At 34.0% G+C, this 21,588-nt stretch overlaps 1 protein-coding gene and 1 long non-coding RNA gene across 6 annotated transcripts in view; one reads left to right on the forward strand and one right to left on the reverse strand.

Moving 5' to 3' along the window:
- ZNF385B (zinc finger protein 385B) overlaps positions 1–21,588 on the forward strand; it is a 367,319-nt gene that overhangs the window by 259,348 nt on the left and 86,383 nt on the right. The gene's annotated exons all lie outside the window — the stretch shown is intronic.
- The window catches only part of LOC116422435, a 34,494-nt gene that overhangs the window by 1,928 nt on the left and 10,978 nt on the right, over positions 1–21,588 (reverse strand). Inside the window, exon 3 of one of the 2 annotated variants that reach the window (XR_004233076.1) lies at positions 2,509–2,591. This is a non-coding gene — a long non-coding RNA (uncharacterized LOC116422435). Of the gene's footprint in view, positions 1–2,344; positions 2,592–21,588 lie in introns of both variants that reach the window. The other variant, XR_004233074.1, reaches the window with a different exon arrangement.

Consider the following 21,588-nt stretch of genomic DNA (forward strand, 5'->3'; position numbering starts at 1 on the left):
CATAGATAAAGAGCCTATAGCAGTAAAAGCTTAAGCAGGAATTGCCACATATAGATGTAGCCAGTATTTTAGGACCCAACTTTATAACTATTCTACCAAAAAAAGCAACAACAAAAAAAAATACTTAGTCCAATTGTCTTGAAAGGAATGAATAAATATCTTATTAAAATGTGGATTAGAAATACCAGACTTGGAGCCAGAATATTCGTGTTTGATTCATAGCTATTTATTAGCCTTGTGACCTTGGGGAGGTCACCTTCTCAGGGCCTCACTTTGCTCATCTGTAAGATGAGGAGGTTGGACTAGCTGACCTTTCAGGTCCCTTCCAACTTTAAATCCTCTGATCTTGTGCCTGAAATAACATAGGACTAAGGAGTAAATATAGCAATGTGTAAAACCCTGATTAAAAACCCTTTTATCACTTAATCATATCTGCTCTGCTGAGCAAGTTTTTTTTAATTTTTAAATTTTTTATCTTTCCAAATACACATAAAAATAGTTTTCAATATTCACCTTTGAAAAACCTTGTGTTCCAAATTTTTCTCCCTCTCCTCTTCCTTCCCAAAGACAGCAAGCAATCTGATATCGGTTAAACATGTGCAATTCTTCTAACTTATTTCCATATTCATCATTGAGCAAGTATTGTAAACCAGTTTTCTAGACACATTTGAGTCCATCTCTCTCTCTCCTTACCTTCTTCTCTCTCTTCTTTTAGTCTCCCTTCTCCCCTACCTATTTTTCTCTTCTCCCATCTTTTCCTTCCCTGCTCCTCTTCCTTTTCTCTCTCACTTTTTCCTTTCATCCCTCTCTTGATTCATTTTACACACACACACATATATATATATATATATATATATATATATATATATATATATATACATATATATCTCTTAAGAGGCTTTGTATATATAAAGCAAGCCATTATAGACAACAAATTTGAAAGAATACTGTCAAGAACCTACCATCATTTCTGAGAAACAAATTCAAAAACTGTTCTTCTTTATAGCCTACTTCTGAGTTAAGAATAAACACTCATGATGAATTCCAATGATACCTTATTTTTGGCCAGGGTATATTTGTATAGGGAATCAGATTTTGAATAGGTATATGAAAAAAGCCTTTTGTATAAGGCATCTTGTTTTCCTATCTGTGAGATAAACACTAAAATGGTAGCCTTTAAGAATATGACATATTTTAGTTCTTTTTAAGTTCAAAGATTTTGTCCATTTCCTTCCTATTAGATTGTTAGAAAAAAAATTGAAAAAATCTTTCTGCAGGAAAAATGCTCCACAGTAACTCCCGGTAACTCTATGGAAATGGGCAGCCTTAGAAGCTCAGTAGATAAGAATCAAGCATTGACTCATCTTCCTGAGCCCAAATCTCATCTCAGATACTAACTGTATGATCCTGGACAAGTCACTCCGTTTCCTCCTCTGCAAAATGAGCTGCAGAAGGAAATGTCAAATTACTTTAGTGTTTTCACCAAGAAAATGCCAACTGGCACCACAAAGAGTCAGAAGCAACTGAGCGACCCATCTTGAACCCAAAGTAGGAAACATGACATGACAATGATACACAAAACACATGACATCAACTAGAGCAACTAGGTGATGCAGTGGAGAGAGTCCTTCGCCTGGAAGCAGAGAGACTTGAATTGGAATATGTCTGTAGACTCTTAATAGTCACTTAACATCTCTCTACCTCAGAGGTTAAATACAAAATGAGGAAAATCATTATGTTACTGTAAACTGTAATTTAATGTGAACTGCAAAATGTGGGAAATAATAGCCACTTGTACTAAAGATCAAATGAGATAAAATTTATAGGCATTTTGCATAGTGCCTGGAACATAGAAGGCACTTTTTAAATGCTAGATGTTATTGTATACAAACAATACATATGTAGGATAAAGTAGAGATAATCAACAGATGAAAGGCTCTAAGATTAAAAATGACCAAGTAAAAAACTATTCTTTCTATTTATCTATGTCTGCCCACATATGTATATATATATATATATATATATATATATATACACACATCTATACTTATATAGGTATACTGCAAGTATTTCTAATATGCATATATCTGTACAATTTATGATTTCTGTAAAGGAGGTAGGAGTAACTCAATAATTTATGCCTTTTCTGAGTCCCTGAGGTGCCATAACATTTTAATTTGTTAAAGATTTCTCATCATTCTCATCATTAAAGGATTATGGCTATCCAGATAGAGATTTTTAAAAGAAGTAGCATTTTTAAAAAATGATTCTTTGCCTTTCTGTGTTCTAGAATACTCTCAACCACTCGGCTCTCAACCCCTTCACAGAATGGAATAGTGTTTACCTTTCATGGCTCTGTTGATAGTTCAATATTTGCTGTACCTCAAGTCATCAGTCACTTCCAGTCTCTTTTCTATCAATACTTCTTTCTTGCCTTTTCTGTAAGGCCCTATTGGTTTTATGGAAACTGTGGTAACCATCCCATTTCTATTCTGGCCTCAAACTCACATTTTTAAAAATCCTCTGGGTCACTGATATGGTTCATCAGCATTTGGGGAGTCTCTTCATTGCACAGAAGAGAGTTCTGGATTCTGTTAAGGGAGAAAGAAGATAAATTGAAGGCAGTTCAATTCAGCTCTGTGGGAACCTTACAAGTTTAATCTGAAGAAGAGAAACATATGTGAAAAAAGCCCTAAAAAGGAAATGCAAAATGCAAGCTTTATTATTGCTCTATATACAGGGTAGAATTGGGAGATTGTTGTAAATGGATTTGAGGGGATTCTGGAGGAGCCATACATACCCATTATCTTTGTTATTTAGTATGTTTTGTTTGTCAAGTGCCTCATGGTCATTTATTAATTAATAGGCATTAATAGATATGCAGAAGGAAATACTAGGGCTTTTCCCAAAAGATTGGGCTCATTTGCATTGAATTCTCACCCCTTCCTGCATAAAGAGCATATTACTTTTGCTTTATTCTTTGAGAGAAGACACAAGGAAAACTGATCCATAACTTATTCAAATAGAATGAGCTCATTAAAAAATATATTATCCTTATACCTAAGATTCATGAAACTTTATAATTTACAGACATGTGTTATACATATGCATTTCTGGATTTAAAGAAAGATCTTTCTATTCAACAATAGTCTCAGAACCATAGTAACTTATCAGTTATTCTGTCAATTGACAGGTGTTTTACACACCTATTTATTTGATTTGTCTTTGTGAGTCCTTCCATAATTTTGCAACTGTTCAGGAAGGCTGAACGATGGAGGTCACTGATGCTTTATTGAAAGAGTTTTTACATTCTTGTTTTAGTGAAAATAATCTGATTCCTGTATCCTACCTTGTAATGATTTTTTTCTCCTAACATATGAACAGGGATGTGTAGATGGATTGAGAACTCTTGCTGAAATATTAACCTGAAATTCTTCATGTGATTCCTTTATTACCTTGTTTTTAAGAGTATTTGAATTCTGTACAATAATCTGTACAATGATCTATATATGTTTGCCAATTATTTTATCATCTCTGATTTACTCTTTGAGATTCTGCATTAAGTATCACATGGCATTCCCAATGTATATTTTTAAAATGATATTTTCTTGATATGGAAAACAAAGAGGGTACTAAAAAGGAAAATTGGGGACTAGAATAATTTTATTTCTTAACAATTATGTTGCAATGAAACCTTTATAGTTAATATTTAGTTTATTTGTTTTTGAGTCTATCTCTTTAATAGACCAGAGAAAATTATTATTTATATCTTACTTTAGAATTATCAAAATGACCCTTTTTCTGTAGCTTATACTTTTAAAGATTTTATTAAGGATTCTCCAAGATGGCATATTTTTCAAGTCTGAATATTCAATAATGCCTGGTCTCAGTGCAGTTTAGTGGAAATAGTACAGGATATTGATTCTGAGGACCTGATTCAAAACCCATCTCTACCACATAGTATCTACAAGACCCTGGGCAAATCACTTAACCTATCTGAGGCCTTCAATTCCTAATTTATCAGATCAAGATATTAATCTAAATAACATCTAAAGTTCCTTCTAACTTTAAATCTATGTCCACATTTATTTTTTAAAATGCTCTGACAAAGATTTTTTGATTTAATTTTTGATATAATAGCATGTTTATCTTACTGTATCAGTAATAGATTTACATCCTTTTATGTATGCATGTGTAAGTCTCAGCACCTCGGATACAGGCAGCATGGTGTGAGACAATGGATGCTTAGAATTCTAATACCTAAATCCGTGTCTCAACGCTTACATTTATTTACTATCTGAGTGGTCCCTTCAAATATCCAAGCTTCATTTTTCTCATCTTTTAAAGGGAATAGTCATACTGGAATGCTCTACCTAACAGGTTTATTATGAGGAAAACATAAGTTACAACTTTTTCTAAGTTGGAAAAAAAAGCATAGCAGAAAAATATTTTTAATTATTTTATGGAAGAGATTTGAAAGTTCCTATATTTATGGAGGAATGTATTACCTATATACATTATCATATAAGAAACACAATTTAATTAAAACTAACATTGTTCAGTTCTCAAGAAATTCATATTCACATGAGTGGGAGAGAAGTTGTAACTAGTATTCCCATCATTGAGCCTAAAGATTTAAAATAAGTTACCTTCCAGATCACAACATACCTTAAATTTGTTAGGAAAAACAAAAATCATAGAATTCTTTGAAACTTGTTATAAAACTAATGGAAGTTCAGTGTCAATATCTGAGCTCAGAATTTATTCTGTATTCACTCAGATGTGACAGTGTTGAATTATACAAATATGCAAATTGGTAAAAAAAATATATTATATATATATATATATATATATATATATATATATTACTTATCACCTATACTATTCTCTGCCTTACCTCTCTCTCTGAGTCATCAAATTTGCCCTATAATTAGAGTGACTTCCTTCTATCCCTTTTTGCTGGTAAACAACATCTCTCCCTTGTGTAAAAATTCTGCTCAAGACTTACGTTTCTTAACCTTTTTTAGGCACTTATTACCTATATTATTGTTTTTTTTTTAATTTATTACCTTTATTACCACTTACTTTAGCAGTCCTATTAGCATCTGTATGTCTACATTTATAATGGTGGGGCACCTAGTGGCGCAAGCCTGGCGTCAGGAAGGTGAGTCTTCCTGAGTTCAAATCCAGCACCAGTGACCCTGGGCACATCACTTAATCCTTTTTGCCTTAGTTTCCCCATCTATAAAATGAGCAGAAGGAACCTTTCCAGTATCTCTGCCAAAAAAATGCCAAATGGAGTCACAGGGAGTCTGAAAAGACTGAACAAGAGCCTTGATAGTGGTAGTCTGGGAATACCTACACTCCTGCTTTATGAATGGGCACCCCTCCCCAACTCATCCTCTTGTTCTGTGTGCCCAGGGGGCTAAGGACTTTTTACTTTTCAGGACTGACTCCTTATAAATCCAAGTACTATGTTTGCACATAGAAGATATACAGTGATTCTTAAAATCTGCAAACACACGCAAAAATATCAAACATCAAATATCTTTGACCAGGCTCTGCAGTAGCAGAATAAGGGGTGAGACAGGGGCCCCTTGGACTTTCTAAAAGAAGATATCTGTCAAAGGAAAGGCTCTAGGAGCCCACTCTGCATCCTCTCATTTGGCCCCTGTATTACCCTGGCCTCAACCCTCATATTACTCTAAAACCTATTTTACAATGCTAGGGTTTCAAGGATTATCTGTACTTGGAGGATGCAGCAAGTTCTCTGGCAACAGAGAACTTCTCTTCCCATCTCTTGTCCCAGAAGCAGCTTGTCAGTTTTAAAGAAGAGAGTCAATTTAGCAAATTCTGTCTCTGTCTCTTGCTGTGTGTGCCTGTTTCTGTGTCTTTATTTAAGTCTCTGAGTGTCTCTCTCTTCATTTCTCTTTCTCTGTGTCTCAATGTCTTTCTCTCTCTCTCTCTCTCTCTCTCTCTCTCTCTCTCTCTCTCTCTCTCTCTCTCTCTCTCTCTCTCTCTCTCTCTCTGTTTCTCTTTCTCCTTCCTCTCCCTCCCTCTCCCTCTCTGTCTTTCTTTGTCTTCTCCCTCTCTCTCTCCCCCCTCCCTCTCTTTCTCCTTCTCCTTCCTCCTCTCCTTTTCCCTCTTCCTCTCTCTCTTTCTTCCTCTCCCTTCCTGTTTTTACACCCCTCCCTGTTTCTCCCTCTCATTGTGTGTTCGTGTTTCTGTTCCTGTCTCTTTCAGTTTCAATTAGGGTGTCTCTTTCTGTCTCTGTCTCTCTGTGTCTCTATTTCTTTATCTCAGTCTCTCTTTGTTTCTTCCTTTCTCACCTTTTCTCTATCTCTGTCTCAATCCTTGTTTCTCTCTCTCTGAATATGTAGGGCCTGCCTTCCTTTTAATTTTTAACTACTTATAATTAATATATATATTAATATATATAATATATAGTGTATATATACCAAGTATACATAATATGTAATATAGTTAGCATCAATAATATATAGTTAATATAGATCATGTTTATGACTATATATGTGTGTATATATACATATGCATACATATATTTATATTGATATATCTCTATATCTCTACATCTACATATTGTTATATATCTATATCTATGTTGATCCTTCTAATTTTTATCTAACATCAATAAAAGCAAATTTCATTCTTGAGCTTCTTTGAGGGGACCAAGTAAGCCTCTTGTGTGCTTTGTACAATCTCAGCATACTGTGAAAACATAATAAATATAAAAAGTAACAATTATTATTGTACAATTCATTCCCTCTGGCCTACTAGAGGTATTTCTAACATGACTGCTCAATAAACATTAATTAATAATGGTATTCTCTGAGAAGCTGATAGCAAAAAAAAAAAAATGGGAAATCATCCAATACTATAGCCATGTTTAGTTTCTCCTGCTTAGAATTAACATTTCTTGTGGGGAAAGTTCAAGTCTTAGAATATTTCAGCCCCTAAATTATTATAGGGCAGCTAAGTGGTACAGTGGGTAGAGTGCTGGATCTGGAGTCAGGAAGATGTTATCTTTCTGAATTCAAGTATGACTTCAGAAATTGAATAACTATGTGATCATGGTCAAATCATTTAATCTTGTTTGCCTCAGTTTCCTCATCTGTAAAAGGAGCTGGAGAAGGAAATAGCAATCTAGCTGGAGAAGGAAATGGCAATCCACTCCAATATCTTTGCTGAGAGACCCCCCAAGTGGAGTCACAAAGAGTCAGAAACAACTGAACAATAGCAATAAAACTTTTATTTGCCTCTGAGTATGCAAAGGATGAAGTAAAGAGTTGTTTTAAGTGGCACCAATTTGAATGGTACAAACAATTTCAGGACCATTGCAGATAGCTTGGAAAATGCCTTTTCTAGTTTAACTTTTTTTTTGAAGTCAGTTAATTCTAAATTTAGGCATTAAAAAACTGACATGGTGGTGGTAGTGGTGCTAGTGGTGTTGTAGTAGTAGGGTCCACTTTTGATGTGGCTAAAAATATGTTATAGCCAATTAATAATCAATCATTTTAGCATTCTTATCTGGGAAAAAAGAGAGCTGGTCTATGGTTCCCTTTTATTTTGAAAAGATCAGAAAACTAGGGATATAACCCATGTCTTTTGACCCAAGTTTAATGTTTCCTCCATCTGGCACCACTTTATTGGAAAATCACAAATCTAAGTAAATAGCAAGTAATCTATAACATACCAAATGGAGCATGCAAAAGCAAGCATAACCCCTCGGGTGGTGCATTTGAGAAATATATGTTTTTGAAGCACCTGATAAATCCTTGTGTCTCCTAAATTCAGACTGAGAAAATATCTTTTATACTATACCCTTTTTAGAAGGTATATTTGTCTTGTCTGCCTATTTGTTTATTTTTTTAATGTATCCTTTCCTAAGTACAAGTAAACAAGGTAAGTGGTTTGGTTGGTGGGAAAGATACCTTGACCACTTTCACCTGCTGCTAGATTAAGAGGAGATATACCCACATATAATAAGTTAACCCACTTTACATACAAAGGTTGATACCATAGGGTAAGAGAAGGGCTATAGAAACAATACTTTAGCCATTCATTAGTTGGTTTATTGAGTTAGAGGATCTCAGTAACAAAAAAAAAAAAAGCCATATCCCCAAAAGTGAATTATCTATATGATTCTGTACTAGTTATTATATTCCTTATTACATAGACTTGGTGTGAATTTTAAAAACTAGCAATAAAATAAATTGTGAGTTTGCCTTCTCAAGAAAGAAGGTCAAAAAACAACAGATAAGTATACTTAAAAGATGCATTTTGCAAAATATTTAAAAATAGTTTCCTAATTTTCTCCATTTTCCCATAGTTTGGGTATGATAGAGAAATAAAAGAAAAAGGGAGGGCAAAGAGAGGCCCAGAACAGTTTTTTGTTTGTTTGTTTGTTTTTTCAGTAGTATTTTATTTTTCTAATACATAGAAAGGTAGTTTTCATCATTCATTTTTGTAAGACTTTGTCTTCCAAATTTTTCTCCCTTCCCTCCTTTTCCTCTCCCTTCCCCAACAATATGTACAGTCTTTTTAAACATATTTAATTATATGTTCATAATAAATAATAAAAATAAATAATAAACATATTTAAACATATTTTTATATCTTTTGTATTGTACAAGAAAATTGTACAAGAAAAATCGGACCAAAAGGGAAAAACACAAGAAAGAAAAACTACCAGCAAAAAAAGTGAAAATTCTATGTTTGGATACAGATGGCATTTTCTATCCCAAAGGATTCGTCTTTTAAATAAAACCAAAATATCCTTTGTTAATCCTGAAGATTTGCATGATATATATGAAATTATCAGCACATTGTTCATTCTGATTTGATCATTATTTTCCCCTATTGAAAGAAGAGCAATTGTAATTAAGTTCATTTCTTAGTAGAAAAATGCAATGATTAAAAAAAATTTAGGAACTTTTTTCCCCCAATCTCTTACCCAGATTATTTTCAAAGTCCAAAAACAAGACACAAAGTCATCTTGTGAAAAAAAAAAAGAGCACAGCAATTAATGAAATAGATGAACATCATTACAAATAGTTATTTTTTAAAATTTTATTCTGAACTTAAATAACAAAAAGGTTCCTACCATAGGTTCTGAAGAACAGGAAAAATACTTTTAAAATGAAGTATTTTTAGATATTTTAGATATATGCGTGTATATATATATATATATAGATGTACATATTTGTAAAACAAATTCAGTACTTATTTTCAAAATGTTACTGCTTGCTCTCCTTTCTAAATTGCTTTCTCTTCTATGAATCTAAAAAAAATTTTTTTTAGTAGCTCTATATTTTGCCATCACTATTGCTAACCCTCACTACTTCCCAATTTCCCAATTAGTCAATATAATGTTAGAAACAACAATAAAACTTTTAAGCATAGTGAAGAAAATTGAATCCACAGAGTCACTGTGTCCAAAAAAATCTTTCTCTGTACCTTATGTCCACCACCTTTCTCTAAGGAGGTAGGTAATATGCTGCATCACAGGTATTCTGAGGATGTGATTCTTCATCACAATGATCAGCATTCTTAAGCCTTTCAAAGCTGTATTTTTCTTTACAGTGCTTGTGGTTTTTATACAAATTGTTTACTGTGTCAATTCACAATACCTCCTCCTTTTTAATGCTAGTATAGACCCCCTTTTACCATTTTATATATTTCTTTTCCTCAAACTCTCAGATTTGAACAAATTCACAAAAAAGGGACAATTGTTTCTTTTCCCTGTTAAAAGGGAGAAGGTAGTTCCTTTCAAATGTTCAAATAAATTTATTTTTCTCAGTTTCTCTGGACACTTGCTTTGAATTTCAAAATTCCTACTCATCTCTGTTCATTTCATCATAAACCCTCAAATTATTTTATGCTTTTTTTTTTGTTTTTCCTCCTGTAGGATTATACTAATTTAAAAAAAAAAAGTTTTGTAAGCTTTTATCTTCCGCCTTTTAGAATATTATATTCTAAGATCTCTATTTTTAGTAGATGCTGCCAGATCTTTTTTTGATCCTGAGTATAGTCCATTGGTATTTGAACTGTTCTTTCTAGAAGCTTAAAATTTATCTTCTTTGATGTGTAAGCTCTGGTTTTTGGTTTTAACATTCCTGGGGCTTTTTGTGTAGGGGTTTCTTTCAGGAGATAATAGGTGGTTTCCAGCTTCACTATGCCTTCTGATTCTAATAGGTCTAAACAGGTTTCATTCATGATTTTTTGAAATAGAGTATCCAGAATTTATTTTAGTTATGGTTTTGAGGAAGTCTAGTTATTCTTAAAAATTATCTCTCCTTGATCCATTTTCTAGGACAAATGTTTTAATATCAATTACATTACATTTTCTTCTATTTACTTTTTATTCTTTTGATTTTGTTCCAATATTTCTTTGTCTCATGAGATCAGAATTCTGTTTGATCTATTTTAGTTTTCAGGAAGAGGGTTACTCAGGTTAAATTTACCACTTTCTCTTCTAAGTTATTGATTCTCCTTCCAATTCTTTTCTCAAAATACTTTGTTTTCTTTTTTAACTTCTGCTTCATTTCATCTAGGTATTCATGTAGTCCTCATGGATATCCATTTTTCCTTTGAATTTTTGCTTGCTTTTTTTCACTCAAATCCAGCTCTTTGGTGTGAGATGAGGGCCTATTTCAGGTACTGACAGAGAGAAAAAAGAGAAAAAGGAAAGTTTGGAGTCTGGAGGTAGGGTAGAGTAATTCAGTTTAGGATATGATGAATTTAAAATGTTTATGAGACATCCAGGTTGAGACATTCAAAAGGCAGCCATAGATCCAAGCCAGAAGGTGAGTAGAGAGATTAAGGCCAGACAAGATCAGAGATTCATCTATAAAGAGATGATCATTTAATTCATAGGAGCTGATGAGATCCACAGACAAAATTGTTTAGAGGGAGAAAATGTCCAGGAACACCCATAATTAACCAGAACGAACTTGACGAATACCCAGCAAAGTAAAGGTTGAAGGAGGAATCAAACAAATTAGGAAAAGAAACAGAGAGTGATTGATAGTGTTGAAGGCACTATCACTGAAAGGTCAAGCTGGATGTGTGTTAATAAAAGGCCATTAGAGAGAGAGCAGTTTCATTTGAATGGGGAGATTGGAAGCTGGAGGGTTTAAACTGCAGAATTTAAAAGAGCTGCAAGGAACTAATGGAGTAGAATTGGGTGCACTATTATAGACAGTTTGTGTTAAGGAGCTTAGCCACAAAAAAGAGGAAAGATCTGTGGCAATAGTACCAGAGATAGATGGATCCAGTCCAGGGGTCGGGGGGGAGGTATGTGAATGCATGTGTTTGAGAATGGGAGAAGCACAGACATGTTTTTAGGAAGCAGATTACTGAGAGATGGGATGGAATGAAATCTCATGTATGTGAGAGGAGTTGGCAGTGCCGAGAAAAGGGTCTCCTCTTCCAGTAAAACATGAGTGAAGGAAACAATAGTGGAGGAGAAAATTTGAATGATAATGGGTAAATGAGAAGAAGGAGCAAATGTTCACCTTTTTTTTTCCTCCTATAAGAGGAGGCAAGATAGTCAGCTGAACAGGGAGCAGAGGTACCACTGTAGATTTGATAAGGGATGAAAAGATTTGGAATGAAAAAGCCATTGTGCTGAATGGGACAGTGAATTGATTATGGAGATATAAAAAAGAATGCCAAATGACAGGGAGAATTATATAAAGTTAAGATTATATAAAATAAATTTGTAATGGTCTCATTCATCACAGTTTCATGACTTTTTTCCAACTCTGTTCAGGAGCACACAAATAAGAGGAAATAATATAAAGTTGAGGCTAGAGATAAAATTAATTTAGGAGGCATTGGAATTCATTCCAAGATTTTAACACAAAAATAGAATTGATAATTAGGCAAAATTAAGTCGATTGTGTTAGAAAACAGGCAGTTTCTACTTGGGAAACATGGGGTAGAAGGAAGGTATTATGTTTAAGTAGGAAAGGAGAAGATTGGGACTGGAGAAATAAAATTTTCTGTAGAATCACATGCCCAGATACTAGGCCTTCATGCCCTAGAATAAATATTACAGAAATTCAAAAAACAGATTTCTAGAAGCTATAGTGGGGCTAGTAAGGGCTGTCTAAGGAGGTGGAGGTCATTACTACCCAGAATATTAGGAAACATTGGGTTAGAAATCAAAAAGCCTTAATTTTGTTATTTCCACTTAATAGGCTAGTGATCTTAAGCAAATTGTAACCTATTTGAACTTGTTTCCTCTGTTCTTAAAATGGAGGGAACCTGTCTTGCCTACCAGAAAGATATATTTTTTAAAAAGGGGAGTTCATGAAAATTTAGACTATATGTCTTATTCTTTAGATCTCTCACAAAATGACACATGGTGGATTCATGCATAACAAATGCTCTATAAATGTAATTGCTAAATGAATTAATGAATGGATGGTGTTTGATGGGTTTAGAATATGATTAGGTATTTAGAAAGGCAGTGTAATGGAATGAAAAGAATGCCAGGTTTGAAATCAGTTGGTCCACAAGCAACGTAGTAAGTGATTACTATGTGTATTTTGCAAAGCATAAAATCAAAAGAACTGTGTAGACATCATGACTCACTTAATATTCTTGGGGGAGTTACTTTTTGTGGTTTTTTGGTGTTTTAGTTTCTTAATTTGTAAACTGAGGGGGTTGAACAAGATAACCTGTGAGATGTTTTGTAATTCAATATCCATGATTTTATAAAGTCTGGGAATAGGGTTTTATTTGTTGTTAAATTCCTACTTATCAGTCAATCAATAAACATTTATCAAGCAACTACTATATGCCAGGCACTGTGCTTAGCACCAAGAATACAAAAAGAGACAAAATTTAGTTGGTGCTTCTAGGAGCTTACAATTTAATGGAAGAGACAACATGCAAATAAATATTTTCAAAGCAAGCTTTATATGGGATAAATAGGAAATGATCAATGGGCAGAAGGCACTAGATAGAATCAAGAGGGGTTCAGGTAGGCTTCAAGTAGGTAGTGAGATTGTAGTTGGGACTTACAGGAAAACAAAGAGGTCAGAAGTCAGGGCACAAAAGGAGAACATTCCAGCCATGAGGGACAACCAGAGAAAATGTCCAGAACTGAGAGGTGGAGTTTCTTATTTGTACAACAGCCAGGAGTCCAATGTCACCAAATCAAAGAGTATGTGTTAGGGAATAAGGTATAAAAATATTGGAAAGGTAGAAGAGGGCTCGGTTATGAAGGGCTTTAAATGCCAAACAGAGTATTTTATATTTGCTCTTGCAATAGGAAGCTAATGGCATATATTGAGTGGGGGAGTGATATGATCAGACCTGCATTTTAGGAAAACCACTTTAGTGACTTAATGGAGAATGGATTAGAATGAGAAGAGGTTTCAGGCAGGTGATTACAAAAATTTAGACATAAGGTGATTAGGGCTTCTATTAGAGTTATGGTCATGTCAAAGGAGAGAAGGGAGTGTATTCAAAAGATGTCACACAGGTAAAATTGACAGGTTTTTGGCAAAAGTTTGGATATGGGGGTTAGGGGGAAAAAGAGTGAGGAATCCAAGAAGACTCCTAAGTTACTAGCCTAAGGATGGGAGGATAATGTTGCCCTCTACACTAATGGAGAAAGTAAGAGGAATTGGAAGGATTAAGGGAAAAGATAATGAGTTTTGTTTTGGAGATAAATGAGTTTAAGATGTTTACTGAACATCCAATTTAAGATATCTAAAAGGTAGTTGGAGATAGGAGACTGGGGCTGAGGAAAGAGTTGGGGGTAGGATAGGAAAATTTTATTGACATCAACATAGAGATGGTAATTAAATCCTTAGGGACTGATGAAATCACCAAGTGAAGTAGTATTGAGGGAGAAGAGGGCTCAGAACAAAAACCACGAGGGACAAGTATGGTTAGAGGGTATGATCTGGAGGAGGATCCAACAAAGAAGACAGAGGAGTAGTGAGATAGGTAACAGGAAAGCCAGGAGAAAGTTGTTATCTAAAAAACATAGAGAGAAAAGAGGATCAAGACAAAGAAAGTGATCAGTAGTGTCAAAAGCTGCAGAGGTCAAAGAGAATGAAGGTTATACAACATCAAAATCCCTTTTTGTAATAAAATCTGTGAGAATAAAATAAGATATATGCCAGACGCTTTAAAAAATTCAAAGTACAGACCTTTGATGGATTTATTGGTTATTAAACTAGACCTATAATTTCATTTGCTCTTGATGACAAAATTCTTATTATTAATGCATCTTTTCTATAACCTGTAGTCTTAGAGAGTTCCCTGAGACACCTAAAATGTTTAATGACTCATCCAGAATCATAAAGCTAGTAGTGTATTAGAGGCATAGCTTGAATCCAGGTCTTTTTGAATCTGAAACTGGCCATTTATTAGCCACTGCATCAAGAAACGTTTATTGAGCACTTTCTATGTTCCATATATATGGTACAAGCAGTATACAAAAAAGGACAGAAATAACCCCTTACCCTCAAGTTCCTATTCTTAAAGGAGAAACAAACATGAAAATAATTAGTTTTATCTGAGATAGATACAGAATCTATAGCAGGTTATCTCAGAGGAAAAGGCACTAGCAGCTATTGTAGAAGCAAACCAGGATGATGGAAGTAAATCAGTATAACATAAGTACCTATCTCTGGGATGTATTTCAAAGACTGTGAGAAGGCAGATAAGAAAGAAAACTGGGGGAATTAAAGACACACTTCATGGGTTTTACATTTTACCAATGTTTGGCCCAGTTAACCTGCAACTGTCTTTGGACAAAAAGGAAGTTTTGGCCAGAGGTATATTATGTTATACACCTTATAGACATGTACTCCTTAGAAGAAACAAAGTCCTAGAACCATATACCATAAAGCCTTTCAGATTCTAGTACCTAGCACATAGTGGGCTTTTAATAAGTGTTGATTGATTGATTGATGTAATTTATGAAGGACAATTTTTTAAATATCTGAAGTCATTGTAAAGAGGCTGCTCCCCTCTTCCCCCACCCCAGGATTTATTGAGGAATCATTGGATTTAAAATAATACTTGAAAAGCATTTCTTTTAATTTAGTAACAATAAAATAGATTTTTGAGTTATGCATTACTTTTTAAAATAATTTTACCCATTCAAGGCATATTGTTGGGTTCTTCCTCTCAAATACTAACCATTTTCTGGCAAGATTTCATGGTTCTCCTTAGGTTTCTGTCTCATCTGTCTTTCATAAATGTCATTCTAAAGGAAAGGATCCATTTCTTCTAATGACATTTTGATGAGTAGCTAGCATAAGTCAGATGTTTGTTATTTGACAAATATGAATAATTACATATTCTATTCTGAAAACATGAATATACATACATATTACATATGTAGATACATATATATATATTAGAAAGGAAAAAAACTGTGATTTCTCATATACACAAAAATGTTTTCTCCCCAGATTTGAAATAGCATCCTAAAATAATGTTTAAAATCACATAAGCTAATATATTCACAGGCCCACAAATCAAAGCCTATTCAGAAAGTGAGACATTAGTATTCCTCAACAGTGAAAACCATTTATTAACATCAGAGAAATGTCAGTCTCACAATGTCTGAACAAAATGTTTAGAAGGGATGCACATTGTCTAAATCATTCACTTCAAAAGGCCATGAATTTTATGACATAGTCGTTTTTAGAAAGTCCCCCAGCACACTGCTCATCACCCCTTATGCAATCAGACTTCCTGTTGTCTTTAGAGGGATTTATCTGGCCCTTTTAAATGGGTGAGTTGCTTCCTGAAGAAGCACTGAGGCTAAAATAAAAAGTTTGCTGAAGCTATACATCTGTGCTATATTCTAAGCCATTGTAATATAGTCTGTGACAAATAGCAAAGTTTGCTGGGAATCTGTCATCACAGGAAATTATCAACAATTCTAGCCTTTCCTTTTTGTGTGTTCATGGCCTCAAGGGCAATCACAAAAGATTACAGTTTCCATTTCAGCTTTCATATCATTGAAGCTTTCCATCTCAAACTAGACTTGAGAACAGTTGATTTCTAAAGGCCGGTTTTTGCCCTGATCTTTGGGGAAAGTCATGGTTTGGTAGCTGTAGAAAGTGGTGTTGTTTTGGTCCAATACACAGATTTGGTCTAATGACCAGTTACGTTTAATGTATTCAATGTAGTGACATTTCAGCTTCATATGTTTTAAGTATGGGGGCTTAAGCAGATTTTGATGAGGATCTGGGACAAAAAAGAATCTTTATGGGGAGTTGCAGAGATGAAAATTTCCCATGAATATTTTGATTTCCTTGAAGTGCTATTCCTCTAGGGAGGTGACAATTTGAAAGGGAATACAGGGGAATCTAGGGTAGCTAGATGGCACAGTGAATAGAATGCTGTGCCTAAAGTCAGGGAGACTCATCTTTATGAGTTCAAATCCACCTCCAGATACTTAATCTCTAGGGGACCTTAAGCAAATCGCTTAACCCTGCTTGCTTCAGTTTTCTCATCTGTAAGATGTGCTTGGGAAGGAAACGGCAAACCAAAGTATCTTTGACAAGAAAATCTCAAATGGGATCATGAACAGTAGTGCCAAAGATAGAAGGAGAGATCATATGGAGCAATGGAAAGAACATTGAAGTCCCAGCATCCTCTCTCTAATCTTGACTTTGCATCTGTGTGTGCTTGGGCAAGTCCTATAATTTCTGTGTGCCTCAGTTTACTCCTTTGTCAAATAGGCGGGTTCATTTCCATCAGTAGACCAGCTATCAGGGATAGCAGAATACCGTGGAGCTCTTAATTCTCCCGTACTCCACACTAAGCCTCTCCTAACAAAGCCTAGGATCTCATGAGCTTTGTTGTCTGCCGTAATACCCTGGTGACACATGCTGAATTTGTAATCCACTAAAAGCCCCAGATAGTTTTTCAAATAAATTGCTGTCTAGCCATGCTTCCCCCATAGCAAAATCATGCAGTTGATTTTTTTTAATCCAAATGTAAGACTTAACATTTGTCGGTATTAAATTTTATCTTTTTTGATTGACCTCAGTGTTCATGGGATTATAGGTTGAAAGATTTAGAATTAAAAAAGGGACCGAGGAGGTCATGCATTCCATTCTCTTCATTTTAGAGAAGAGAAAACTTGATGATGATGATAATGATAATGATCCACAGTTTAGAACACTTTAAGATATACAAAGTACTTTACATGTTATTTTATGAGCTCTTCTAAACAAGAAGGTACTGTTATTATCTCCATAGTATAGATGAGGACATTGAGTCAAATAGAAATTAAGTGACACATTCAGAGTCTCTCAGCTAGTTAGTAAGTGAGACAAGTTTCAAATTCAGGCCCAAGTCTCACACTCTATCCACTGTGCCACTGAGCTGCACTAAAGATCATATTCCATGTTGTTGAGATGGTGGGGAAATTCTTTCATCCACAATATTAGCTCACCCAGCTAGTTTTGTGGCAGCATTAAACTTGATAAGGTTATTATTGATGCCTTTCTCCAAATAATTGATAAAAATGTTAATAGCAGAGAGCCACTCATAGATCTGTAGTAGGTGCTGATGCAAATTTCCTTCCCAATTCTATCACCCTATTAAAGACTCTTCCTTTGGTGCATACATTTAACCAGGTCCAAATCCACCCAGTTGTCCTATATTAAAAACCCTTTGTCTGTCTTTTCCTTGAGAAGAATGTGAGAGATCGTATTCATAGTAAACTAAACATTATTCTCCCATTCTGCTGATTCACAATAATCCTGTCAAACAAAGGCTCTTTATTAAGCCATGTTTTCTCATTAGGATTACCACATTCCTTTCTAGATGTTTACTAATTTCCACTTAGTGGTACAATCTAGAATTTTTCCAAGAACCAAAGTCAGATGCACTAAAGTTTTCATTTTCCACATTCTTCTCCTTTTAAAAAATTGTAATGACAGCTGTTTTGTTTTTTCCAGGCCTTTGACTTTTTTTTCATTCTCTAGCATATACAGTGAGTTTAACAAATATTTATAGATATGTGCCATGCACATTAATTATAAATACTGAACTACTATTATATTTATACTGTGGTTATATTGTATGTATGCATATATATATATATATATATATATATATATTTGTAGGTATGTGTATGTATGCACATATATGCATACATGTATATGTATTTGTATACACATAAGTATTTATATTTGGGTACATATATGTATATGTACATGCATATATACACATGTCTATATCTACTCATTCTTAATGGAGAGTGAGGGAGAAGAAAGGGCAAAGAGGAAAGGGTAAAAAGGAAAGAAACTATCAAAAATGAAAAGTGGAAAAGAATAAAAATGGATTTTAGGAGAAGGAATAAATGAAATTTATTTAAGATGCTGATAACATCTCCATAACAAGAGTCCTCACAGACTACTTTTCTAAATTAAGCATCTGTGATATTAATTTCAAAATGATTGAGTCTACAGGAAGGACTCAAATAGAATTTCTATAACCATGATAGGAATAATATTGAAATGGGAGGAAAAGATGAAGATTGCCTCTCCTTAAAGAAGCAGAGAATGAGGTATATGTTGTCAAATAGAGGTTTGATTTGCTTAACTGTATACTTCCTTGTTATAAGATGAAGCTTAATTGGGGGGTCAGAAGTGGGGAAGAACTAACTTTAGTGTTTGTTGTTTTTTAGCATAAAAATTTAAAAAAAAATAACCAGTCATTTCATCCTTCATGGACTCACTTTTTGCATCTTTACAATAAGTGGATTTGATTAGATGATATTTGAGGGGGGTTTTTTCTCTGAAATTGTTTGATTCTTTATTGTAATATAGTATAATATGCCATCTAATTAGCCTTTTTAAAAATTTTGGCCTGCTTAGGATATTCCATTGTCATGATTGTAATATCCCTTTCAGTTTAACCTGTTATATTGACCCCTACCAATTCCCAGTTGTCACATCTCTTATTACAGCCAGTGTGTGATAGCTATTGTTCTCCATCTGAGATAAAACAACAACAACTATTTTCATTTCTTTGCTTACTGGTTGAACATGGAATTTGTCCAGACAGGTCCCAGGTTTTCTACTTGTATGCTTGTTCCTTCTCTACTGGGATTTTCCTTCTCACATCTTTTTAATTTGTGTCATGGTCTTGTTTTGTTTGAGCATCAAGATGCATCTGATTAATCACTGAGCAGTCTTTCAAATTTAACTTTGACAGAATGGTTTTGAAAGGATGCCAATTAACAGATTTGGCTGTATAGGCAGATATATTGATTTTAAATCAAGAAAGTCCATTACTTCCCTCATCTCTTACAAGACCTTTATGACAGTTTTTTTTCCAGTGGGTAGACCTGAAAGCCTGCAAACTCACCCTTAATCTGATTATTGTCTTCATATTTCAGATACTTCACATCTAAAGTCTTTCAAACCATGTTAAAATGAGTCAGCAGGCAGCTCTAATATCATTTTATTTCCTTTTTCTGGCAGATGAGGAACTCTCATTATCAAAAAACACAAAACTATCTACCTCTGCTTATAGTCTTTTTTTTTTTTGGAAAGGTAATCTTGATTAACCCAAACTATTCACAGGAAGATCAAATACTGAAGCTAAAGTTTAAATATATTGACCACAACTAGAATTGGAAATCTCATTTTAAAATATATTATCTTTTAGAAATAGTGAATATTTTCCACCAACAATTACCTATAAATTACATCCCCTTATCCTTCCCCCTACTAAATTATAAGCTCCTTGAAGGAAAAAATTTATTCTTGAGATTTTTTGAGCCTTTCCTTCAAGCTCCTAGCTGGAAAAAGGAGAAGAGTGGCTTGCATAGCTTATTACTTGATTCAATCAGAATTCAATTTGGGTCTGAAATTTTTTAAAGAGGTATCATGGGAAAATGTCCATACTGAAATCACATTAGAGAAGCACTTTGCAATTATTGTTCTAAATCTGCATTCTAAAAACATGGCTTATTTTATTTTCACTTTTGGTTTGGGGTCTTTCCTGTATGGGGACCTAGCCAACCCAGGTCATCTAAACCCAATCATTTTACTTGCTCTTGGTGAACACATTCCAAGTTGTCATAACTAAACAATTGGCATTCATCCTTCAGCTAAAGATCTCATTTCCAAATTTGACAATGTATGCCTCTTTGTTTTACTGGGATATTGCATAGTCTTTATTACAAACCCTTGGAGAGCAAGGACTTCATAGTCTATTCCCTTAGTACTTCCCTGCCAAGCCATTCAACACTTAGACCCACAACTTGGCCATCTAAGCACTCTGTTGTTTAAATAATTTTTCTTGTTAAATGTGTATTCCTCATTTCCTTTAAAAGGGGCTTAACCATCTTTATATTATTTTTTCCATGTTATTATCTTTGAGACATTTAAGTACCTTAAAGATGGAATTATTTTGGTGTGAGGGGAGGAGGATCAGGACATAAGTGAGTTTTTACTTTTTTTCTTGCATTCTGATAAAAGAAAAACAGCTCTTCTATTAGTTTCCAGACTTGTCTCGTGCACTTGTCTTTTCAACAAAAAACCAAACCAGCAAAAGCATCATGTTTGCTTTGGAGACATATGATTCAGCTCATTACCTTAATGCTGTTTCCCTACAGAGATAGATAGTAGCATTGAAACTGCTGAAAACAGGTTGAAAGAAGGTGGGGCAAAAGATGAAAGACTATCTTTAACATACAACATTATTAATTAGTTAGAACTGTTAGGATTTGCTTTTCCTAACTTCAATATGTTTGCAACAGTCAAGTTTATCTGTCTTATTGTTCAATGCAAATGTATATTAAAGTCCAGAAACTTTTTGCCAGGGATAACCAGACATTAGTGAAACATCTGATTAAAGTCCATGCCCACTGCAACCTAAGTTTGAAATCTCTTTGTGAAACGAACTTCTGTAAATGTTCTTTGCCATGCCTTCTTAAATTACTAATGGCATAATTCCAGCTTTCCTGCATTGTTCTTGACCCCAGCAGCATGGAAAATCACCAGATGCACACAGATCAGATCAAAGAAATAGAATATTTTGCTTTTGTATGAATGATTTTTGTTATGTGTGATAAATGATTGGTTAGGCTAAAATTGAGTTTACAGTAGGACATGTGGACATATCATTAAATATCCCACATTAATAAAATATTTTCCTAAAAATTCAATAAATAATTTAAGTATTATTTCTTTGCCACAGACTGAGAAAGTAGAATCCCCACTAAATAAAGATATAAATAAATAATATATATATAAAGAAGAATGAAAAAAGAAAGAAAATAAAGACTAAATAATTTACTCTTACACTTGATAAGTAAACAAACAAATGCTTTTATCACTTTTTTCCCAAAAATATGTTAAGAGAAAACAACAATCCATTCATCTTATCCAATAAAATGACCAGATCATAAAAATCAATTTAATTCTTCATTTAGTATATAAACAAAAAAGTTATCAATGGTATTGTTGGAATTGCAGCACTATGAAGTTAATAGTTTTACAAACTTCAGTTGGGAAGGACTTTGTTCAGTAGTTTTCCACTGGCAGTATTAGAATGTCTCAT

Source organism: Sarcophilus harrisii, chromosome 3 (genome assembly GCF_902635505.1).
Source record: "Sarcophilus harrisii chromosome 3, mSarHar1.11, whole genome shotgun sequence".
NCBI classification, from domain to species: Eukaryota; Metazoa; Chordata; class Mammalia; order Dasyuromorphia; family Dasyuridae; genus Sarcophilus; species Sarcophilus harrisii.